This window comes from Condylura cristata, unplaced genomic scaffold, assembly GCF_000260355.1.
Source record: "Condylura cristata isolate star-nosed mole 26May11 unplaced genomic scaffold, ConCri1.0 scaffold00004, whole genome shotgun sequence".
NCBI classification, from domain to species: Eukaryota; Metazoa; Chordata; class Mammalia; order Eulipotyphla; family Talpidae; genus Condylura; species Condylura cristata.
Window position 1 is genome coordinate 35,965,128 of NW_004567105.1, and position 10,326 is coordinate 35,975,453.

The following is a 10,326-nucleotide window of genomic DNA, read 5'->3' on the forward strand; positions in this document are numbered from 1 at the left end:
TCACAGCTCCCTTTTAGGAACAAGAAGGTAGCTGGAGTTCCGACAGGTGAAGATTTAGCTGTGAATATGTCCTCTCTACCCATCAATCTCATCTTTCCTCGGAGTGAGGACCAGGTCATCCCCTTCCTGTCATGTGAAGCCCCTCCTCTCCATACCTCTTGGTTTAGGATTTCACCACCCTGTCCTCCCTGGCTGAATAACCAGTGTAAACCCTGCCCTGCCCCCTTCCCCCATCCATGCTATTATTTTCATCTTTTCCCTCTCCCAACCTGTGGGGTACTGTTGGGATGGCTTCACCAGCTAAGAACCTGGAATGGGGGGGGACTCTCCTTTGCACCCTGATACTTGACAGTGGAAACAGGGAAGACTTTAGGTGCACCCCAAAATTTGGTCAATAATGGCTAGGGTCCCTAAGTTTGCCATGACTTCCAGCTATGGACCAAACAGAGAAAACGAAAATCCTCCCCAGAAGAACCACATAGGATGGTCTATTTCTGTATGGTCCCACTGTAGAGGAATGCAAAAGCCAGGCCAGTAAAACTGTCGAGCAAAGGTAAGTTTCAATCCCCCCCAGAGTGAGGGCACCAGGAACTGACTATTATCTACACCAGACACCCTTCAAGCGCGGGCTTGCGACTGCCTAGCCCTAACGGCAAGTCACTTCATGGAAATTCCCCAGCCCACCAAAATGCCTTTATATACCCTTGACTTTAGGAAGCCGGGGTCCTTCTCCAGAGACGCTGACCTGCTGTCCACAGACTCCCGAGTCCCAGCGATGTCACACTGCAACTGCTCACAGTAGCTGCCTAGTAACTAGCCCTTTTCTTTCTTTTCTTTTTTAGCCCTTTTCTTATCTGCCTGCCCTCCATCCTTTTCTCTTGTCTCCACACCGGACCAGTGCTCCCAGGCAAATATTACTTACTTTCAAATCCTTTCCTCAGGGTTCATGTCGAGGGCGCTGAAGGGTAAATGAGGCTTTTTTTTTTTTTTTAAGATTTATTTATTTATTCATATAGAACTGGGGTATAGGTCAGAGATGCGGAGGGTGAGAGGCTTCACCAGAGACAGAGTGGGGAGCAGAACAGGCAGATTGACGAAGTACACTGCAGAGGGGAGCAGCGGGCGGGTCAGGAGAGGTCTGCCTCGCCATGTGGTCACCTCCGGGGCAGGCGGGAATCGAACTCATGCGCAAGTGGCTTTAGCTTCTCAGTGCTGTGCTTTAACCCGCTGCGCCACCAGGGAGGGCCGGGTAAATGAGGCTTTTAATGTGTCCTGCCGCTAGCATCTATGACCAGCACAGGAGGTGCAGCATGTGCACCTGTAATCACGGGCACCTGGGCGCAGAGAGCAAGGCCTGCACGTGTGTAGCGTGCATGTTGGACTCTCACACCTGTGCCCAATGGCAAGCGCTATGGGGCTGCATCACTCAGACGGAAGCCGAGCCAGCCAGAGAAACGCTGAACAGGAAGCTAGTCCGTCCTCTGACTCGACATCAAAGGTCTGTAAGAATCTACCAATGGCTCCAGAACAAACTTTTCCTCTTGGAGACCTGACCATGAACCTTCCGGTCCTGGAGTGGTCGTAAAACAGGCACGGAAGCAAATGCTATGTTAGAAGGACCCCAGCTGCCACTATTGAAATGATCGCACTTGGGCCAAAAGTCAGGCTGCCCAGATGTGGGGTGCCTAGGAAGCAGGGTGATTGTTATGAATCAAAAGAAATTAAGAGACAAAAGATACAAAAATCATGTTGCCCCCTCCATGATCTCCCAAAAAACGGACTGGATATCTTTGGTGGCCCAGCAGGTGAGAAACACAACCTTCCCTCCCCAGGCAGGGCTTGTAGAGCTGTTTCTAAGGTGTTCAAACATGACCCCCCCCCCAAAATTCCCTTTTCTTTAAATCTTAGAATTCTTTATTTTGATTCCCCCTCCTGGAAACTAACCTTGCTGGAATGAGCAGGACAGAGATCCCATTCTTGTAAGTGATAACAGTAGCTGAAACTGTTAACCTTATGGGTGGTGCCCCCTGGACGGTAAAAAATAGACCACCCCAGGAAAATGCTTAAAGTGGGGTGAAGCAATGGAAAAGTATATAAAGGACTAAAAAAAAAAGGGGGGGGGCCCAAGAATCCCCTTGTTTATATGCAAGACAGTTCTGCACACACGTGAGAGAGGCCAAGCAGCGACTGAGGGCCCCGTTCGTGAGGGCTTCGGGGAGCTGGGCATTGTGGGTGCGCGCTACATGGCAGCGGCAGTAGGGTATGGCCTTGTCTGAGTAGTTGGACAAGTTTGTTAGGCCTGGCAGAAAGAAAGGGAGACCCAAAGAGTCACGCTTTTTTTAAGATTTTCTTTTTATTTATTTATTTATAGAGTACAGGCCAGAGGTGCAAGGACAGTGAGAGGATTCACCAGAGACAGAGTGGGGAGCATAACAGGCCAACTAAGGAAGTACACTGCTGAGGGAAGCAGCGAGTGGGTCAGGAGAGGTCTGCCGCGCCTTGTGGATCACCTCCAGGCCCGGGGATAGAACTCATGCTGACGTGGCTTTAGCTTCTTAATGCTGTGCTTTAACCCGCTGTGCCGCCAGGGAGGGCCCAGAGTCAGGCTTTTTGTTGAAGTGTGGCCTGGAGAAGACGGAGACCAGGAGCCAGGTGTCTGGCCAAAATGGTTGACTGACTGTTTTTTGGGTTGTTTGGCCGCTACGCTGTGGTCTTGAGTATTGCTTGTTTGTTGACCTGGGGTATTTTGGTAGCTCAAGGAGCATCTCCTATTGCATCTTTTGCTGTGTTCATGAATCAGATCCTGGCCTATTCGGCTGCCACGTATCCACAGTAGCAGGAAGATGCCATCTTAGACATCTTATTGTTTGGGAGTGTATAAGGGGTATAGCCAAAAAACCCTGCATGAGCAATCTTAGAGAAACCAGATTGGGGCCAATTGCCAGTCAGGATTCCAGCTGGAGGAACTGTGCCCAAGGGAATGTAGGGAGAATATTTTTGTATTAAAGGGTAGCAGGGGTTGGTAGGGTAGTAGCTTAGAATAGCCAGTGTGGAAAGTACAGATAAGGAAGCCAAGGCCTAGGTGACCCCCAACTTGCACAAACAGGATGCAGGTGAAGTACTTGTGTTACAGGGCAACCCCGTTGGATAGCCTGACTGTGGGTTCTCACCTGTGTGCTTAGGATTCAACTGCAGGTGCACACGAAAAGGTTAATAATGGGTTTATTTACAAGGGAAAAGGGAAATGAATAACTCAGGGAAAGAGAGAGTGAAGTTAACTAATGCATTCTACCAGGTCTGCTGACTTGGAATCCCGATAGCATGCTGAAAACCAGTGAAGAGACAAGAGAGAAGCCGCCAGCCACGAGGTCAAGAAAGCCCATATGTCCAGTTTTATATCCAAACCTTCCTGCTCAGCTCCACCCAGGTCCCAGCATGCTTCCCTTTGGTACTGATGGGATTTGTAGTTCCATTATCTGGGGTGGGGTGGAGTCCATGAAACCTGTATGTGTAGAGTTCCTTCAGTTCCTTTCCCCTTTACACCTCTGGCTCTTACATCTGCCTCTTCCTGCCCATCAGCAAATAGCAACAGTCTAAGCACAGTCACGGCCCCCTTCTTTGCCTGAATTGGCCTGACAGAGAGGAGCTGCACACCCTCAGTGGCAGGAAGATGCCATGACAACAATCTTTGTGGAGGACTGGACAGTACTGGACACAAGTTTGGGTAAACTAAACAGCCTCAGTAACTCTTCTTTTTCCTAGTTTGTTAAATAAATCCCTTTGTTGTTATTTTCTAAGCATGAGCAGTCTTGCAATTGTGTGTGCAGGTGAAGAACCCAGACAGTAATTAGTAAACCATTTGGGCACCTGGCAAGTTTAGTGTCCCCTGCTGCCCTGTATCATAAGGGCCTCCATGCAGGTAATTTAAAGTAATTTAAAGTTGTCTTTTCTATTGCTAGTCTTGTAGCAGAAATCTGGATTTATCGCTGGCATAGAAAAGACAAAAGGTATTTAGGAATGGTCAAGTAAAGCTTTTAATCTCATATGGCCACCCAGACACAGGTCTTAGTCCTGTATCAAAGCCTGGGCCCAGACCTAAAACAGAGGGCTACTTTTATACATATTTATCTCAGCATTGCTTTGTTTTACAATACACAAAACCATGCTTGGAGAGCAAAGCTGTTTTTCCCAGGAAGGGGAGTCGAAAGCAGTGGGAGGGGATGAAACCCTCCAGAGATATACTCCAAGGAGACAGACTTCTGACTTGTTATCTGACTCTCTGAAGTGTAACTTTGTTCAGAGTGTTAAGACTGGCCAGGAATCCTTGTTAAGTAAGAGAACTTGCTAATTACGCCTGCATTGGAATGTTAATTGCACCAGGCCTGAAATCACCCACTGGTGGGGTCTTTATTATATTCATTTGTTCAGTATTTTTCCTTATCAGTCTTGCTCTTGCCAACTTAGCTATTTTCCAGCCCTGTGAATCTAGAAGGGTAGAGAGAAATCATCTCCCTCCTCCAAACCAGCAACTACAGAGAGAATAGGGAACCAAATTCCCCACTCTCTCATAGTTTTCCCTGATTGGGGGTGGGGGTTGGGGGGGGTAAAGTGAGAAATGTCATTTATATCTTACAGGATAACAAGCATTAGCAAACATTTTCTGATGATAAAATGTATCATTCTAGGATTTCAACACAAAGAATCATAGTAAAAAAAACATGATATCCCTGCTGGCACAGTGGGTTAAAGCACAGCACTAAGAAGCTAAAGCCACTTCAGCATGAGTTCAATTCCCGCTAACCCTGGAGGTGACCACATGGCCTCTCCTGACCCGCCCGCTGCTCCCCTCAGCAGTGTACTTCGTAGATCTGCCTGCTCAGCTCCCCACTCTGTCTCTGTGGAGTCCTCTCACTGCCCTTGCACCTCCTAGTATGCATAAATAAATAAATAAATCTTTAAAAATAGATGGTGGGGCCCTGTCACTCTCCCTGGACTGGAAGAAAACATCAAAGCAGGGCAGAGTTGCAAATGCTTTAGCAGCAGTTCTCACACTTGGGTCTCAGGCCCTGTGTTGCCTCAACTGCTGTGATCCGCAGCAAGAAAGAAAGGTGGGAGGCAGAGAGGCTGAGCAAGCAGAGTTTATGGCTCCAGGGCAGCAGCTGAGACAGAGCCCCCAGAGTGGGGTCCGCAGTTATTGCCACCCCTATGGGGGAAGTGTCTCTTATATAGATTCTTAGCTCAGATTCCAAAGGGGTGACTCATCATTGCTGTGTCCCTTGGTATAAGGCCCAGTTCGTTATCACCTTCTTCTAGTCCCATCCTGGATGCAAGGCCCAGTTAATTGGATGCAAGGCCCAGTTTATTACCGCCTTATCACCCTTGGATGCAAGGCCTAATTTATTATTGCCCTTATCCAGTCCCTCAGTAAATCTCTGCACTTGGTCACTCCCAACAGGCCCTAATTCTATTCTTCAAATGATTGAAAACTCCAGTGACCCTTCATTAATGTAGCTTACATTTAACACATTTTTTGTATGACAAATTAAAACTAGGAACTAAAAATATTTATGAATACATTTAAAAAATAGTCATAGTGGCCATAAACAGACTTTTATAAAAAAAAAAAATAATAACCCTCCCCAAAACAGGTTTCACAGGGAATGTAGGCATCCCTGTAGGCTGCAAATCTTGCTGACGCCTGGCCAACAAAAAGGCAGCTGGCTGGGCTCAGTCTCAGACACCACACCCCATGCAGTCTTTGGAAAACTCCCATCTTACTACGCTACCTACTGAGAAGATGAAAAGGAAAAAAAAAAAAGGCAAACAATGGCTTGTGTTGTTTTGAAATCATTTTCACCTTGTGGAGCCCCTGAGAAGGTTTTGGGGAGCCCCAAGATCCCTGGATTACAAATTAGCCAGTCCAATGTGAACACTGTAAGGTGTGATGTTGTTTTTGGGGTTTGGGGTTCTAAGATTTCACCAGTGTTGGGAATGTTGTAAAAAGTTAGTTCCCACTAGACAGCTCGCCCCCTCCAGAGCCATTTTTCCTGGAGGGTTCCCAGAGCTAAGCCTAGAGCCCTGCCTGATCAAGATAAGGTCCCAGCATCTATCTGTCTGCTGTCCCTAACATCTGGATAAACAGGAATTTGCAGGCACCCACCACCAACGGACAGACATACCCAGTGGAAAATCCCCAGCCTGACTAACTGCCCTTATAAACCCTACTCTGTAGATCTTCGGGATCCTTCCTTGAGGGGTGCGCCTGCTGTGACAGGGCGCGTAAAGGAAGGAGCCTGGCTCGAGCTAGCCTAATAGTCTCGTTTGTTTTTGCATCGGACATGGGCCTCGGTCGTTATTGAACACGGCAATATTTTACACTCTAACAACCAGAGCTCCCCTGACTGAGTAAGGATGTTGGGGATGTTGTGAAAAGTAAGTTCTCACTAGACAGCTGGCCCCCTCTGGAGCCATTGTTCCTGGAAGGTGCTGGCTGGGTCGGTTGCCAGTGATAAGCCTAGATTCCTGCTTGACCAAGATAAGTTTCTAGTGCAACAGTTTGGCTAACTCTGCAATTCTGGACCCCGGCTGACAAGGAGACAGTCCTTGGCTCCAGCTGGGCCTGGCCGTCTTTCCCTGCCATATATGGCCATGGGCTTAGTCTGACCTGCTTATTGTATCTTTTCTTTTCGGACACTCTTCCGCGATTCCTCCTGCCTCTCTCTCCGCCTGACCGTGGCCCGACCAATGGGCACTCGACATGATACCTTTAATGTGTATGTAAGTTCAGCTCTGAAATAAAATAGCACTTCTTCCTTTTGGTGAACAGACTCACAGCGTCCCATCGGTCTTTCCTTCTGCCTTTTCCTTTCAGCTGGCCCCCTCCGGAGCCATTGTTCCTGGAAGGTGCTGGCTGGGTCGGTTCCCAATGATAAGCCTAGATTCCTGCTTGACCAAGATAAGTTTCTAGTGCCTGCTGTATGCCTAACATCTGGACAAACAGGAATTTGCGGGTACCCACCAGCAACGGATGTACCCAGCGGAAAATCCCCAGCCTGACTAACTGCCCTTATAAACCCCACTCTATAGATCTTCGGGATCCTTCCTTGAGGGGTGCGCCTGCTGTGACTGGGCACGTGAAGGAAGGATCCTGGCTCGAGCTGGCCTAATAAAGTCTTGTTTGCTTTTGCATCGGACAAGGGCCTCGGTCGTTATTGAACGCGGCAATATTTTAAACTCCAACAAGGAATGCACAAGAGGCACAACAAGACTGAGTCACACAAAGGGGACAGATAGAAGGGGCTGGCAACCAGTGCCCCAGTGCCTCATGCCTGAATATCTGCAGGAGTCCCCAGCTGATAACAGACTGCTGGGGGCTGTTGTCCGAAGCTCAAATCCAAAAGGTGAAAGATAAGAATGTGGAGATGAAGGTCATCAGAAATCTCTTCAGATTCTATTCAAAGTCAACCAACCTAGGCTCACAAGCCCCTCCAGGGAGAGGCTGTCTATCTCAGGGCAGTCTCTCCACCAGCACTGGGCAGCTGCTCCGCTGCCCACCTGTGCTTCTTCCCACCGGCTCTCTCCCTCGGCAGGGCAGGGGCCTCCTGCCTGCCAGTGACCTGAACCATGCTGGGACTTCTCTGCACTGACCTCCCTCAGGGGAGGCCGCTCTCCTAAGACCGCCCGTCTGCACCCATGCAGGCCTCTCTCTCTGCAAACTGTTATGCCAGAACGGGACACACTACCCAAAAAAAGCCAGCCCCCACCGCTGTAAAGACAAGAGGAGACTTTATTGCAAGCTCAAGCTTGGGCCTAACCGCACACCAGAGGCACCTGGATGGCAGGAGCAGCCCAGAACAAAGGGAAGAGCAGATGATATACTCCCTTTTTGGCGTTCAGGCCTCCGGACAAAGGGGTAGCTAGTGATTGGTTCGGCTGACCTTCACATGGTTTTCTAAATCTAGTGAGGTTGGCTTTCAGCCAAGGTGATTGGCCCCCTACACCTTATCTATACAGGAATGCACAAGAATGCAGGTTCCACACAGGGGGCAGTAAAAGTTTCCCCTGGAATGGCAGTTTTAAGAACATGGCGCAGATTATGTTCTTCACAAACCTGTCCCTTTCGGGGCAGCTCTTTCTGCCCACTCGTGTCTATGCAAGTGTCTTTTCTCTCCTGTCTCTTTCTGATAAACTTCCTCTGTAAATATAACTGAGTCTCTGTCTCGTGGAGAATCTCGCCACATGCCGCTGAAAGGGGAGCTCTGGTGAAAACTTTCCCAGAGTGAACCGAAGGCCCCGAACTCAAAAGACGACATCATTCCCTTTCAAGCGGCATGTGGCGAGTTTCTCCATGAGACAGAGACTCAGTTATATTTAAAGAGGAAGTTTATTAGAAAAGGCAAAGAAAGGAAAGGGCTCTTGCATAGGCAGTGTTAGTGTTTTGTCCCGATTCTTTGTCCAGCCACAAGGAAGAAAGTCAGGAGACAGGCTGAAAAGGCAGAGTTTATTGCTCCTGGGCAGCAGCTGAGAGAGCTCCCAAGGGTGGCGTCCGCAGCTACTACAGTGCTGTAGGGGAAGGGTCTCTTAGATAGGCTTTAGGTTTTTTCTTTTTAAGTGGTGCTTTACACCTGAACACAAAGCCCCTTCCAGTCGTTGTGGTATTGCGTATTGCCTATATGGTCACACTCAACAGTTAGGTCAGGAGGAAGGGGGCCTAGCTGGCCCCAACCCCAACCAAAGGTGGGCGGACAAGACCGCGGAAAAACACAGGTGGAAACAAATCTTACAAAGTCAGCAACTGCAAAGAAAAAAACCATCTGTGGAAAACATCCTGTTATCCAATCTGAGCATCCTGGCCTAACCAAACATCCTGTTTTTGAAACTGGTGAAGTCTTGAGTCTTCCCCCCTCTGCGCCTATAAAACCTGTAACCCCCTTCCCCAGGGCGGGATTCCACTTTGTCTTCTGGAGTTTCTTGCTTTACTATTTCACTGTTGTACCCAGGTTTCAAGTTTCCCAAGGAGCTGATTCCGATGCAAAGTACACGAGGGTCTTTATGGCAAGCTTGAGCCTGGACTCCTAACATGCACCGGCGCAGCAGCCAAAGTTGAGAGCCTCTAGCTCAGGGACGGCAGGGTTTTTATTACAGAAGAGGGGAGTTTCAGCTCAGCAGTACTTTGATTGGTGGACATTGAACAAAGTTGTCTTGGCTTAGTCTGGTTGGTCCATGCATGTCATCTGAGACGGTGGCGACTCGGCCCCCATACCTTGGGACATCTCCTGATAAATACTGGTTACTTGCTGATTGGCTGTTGCTTTGGGCTGAGTAAGATTAGAACATTAACAGTTATTCTTGGAATGAGGGGGAGGTTTTAGGAAACTGAAAACTTAGCCTTGGCGCCTTCTCTATAAACAAAACAGGCCTAGCAGTGGTGGGGGCTCTTTAAAGCCCGTTATGGCGTCAGTTTGGTCTTTCCTCACCTGTATCTTTGGTCTTTTACTTGCCTATTTCCAATAGGCATGAGCCCCCTTTGTGGGGATCCCATTTGGTTTTATCATCTTCTTTCAGCAGGGAGGGGCTCATCTTTGCTAGCAGTCAGCTGATTTGGATATCCACGCAGAACCTGAAAGGACTGGAGACTCCCAGTGGGTCCATCTCCATATCCTTATCTTTCACCTTTTGGGTCTGAGCTCTAGACACCACCCCACCACCCCCACACCAGAGTCTGTTATCTGCTTGGATCCCCCCTTCTCCTGCCCCAGTTATCCAGGCATTGGTGTTTGAGGATCTTGATTTTAATGGCTGTGTCCAGCTTGGATCTTGATTTTTATGGCTATGTTAATGGCTATGCTAACCCCTTCTACCCATCCCCCATGTGAGTCACTCTCCATCAAGGTATACTGGGGAAATGGCCCTCTCTCCTCTGGCAGGTGGTGAGCAGGCCAGGGCACAGACCCAAGCAGGACAACAGGCCTGCGGGAGGCGGCTGCCTGGGGGACAAGGTCTCTTCCCTGATGACCAAGGAGTCATTGCAGCTGTGTGGGGTGCTCTCCAGAAAGCCATCAGTGACTCCCCAGAATGGCCTTCTCCTGTGCACAGCACACCTTGAAGTCTCTCCTATTGTTATAGGACAGGGAGAGAGGGGCACCAATGAATCCCCAAACCTGCCTGATCCAAATAGGTTCTGCCATCTGCTGCATCAAGACAGAAACATATAAAACTTTAATGAAAAGGGACTTTAATACAGTGAGTATACAGTACAGCAGACAAAGAATATAATGTCTAAATCAAACACGTGAAGTTACCCATCCCCTCGTGGGCAAAAGTCAA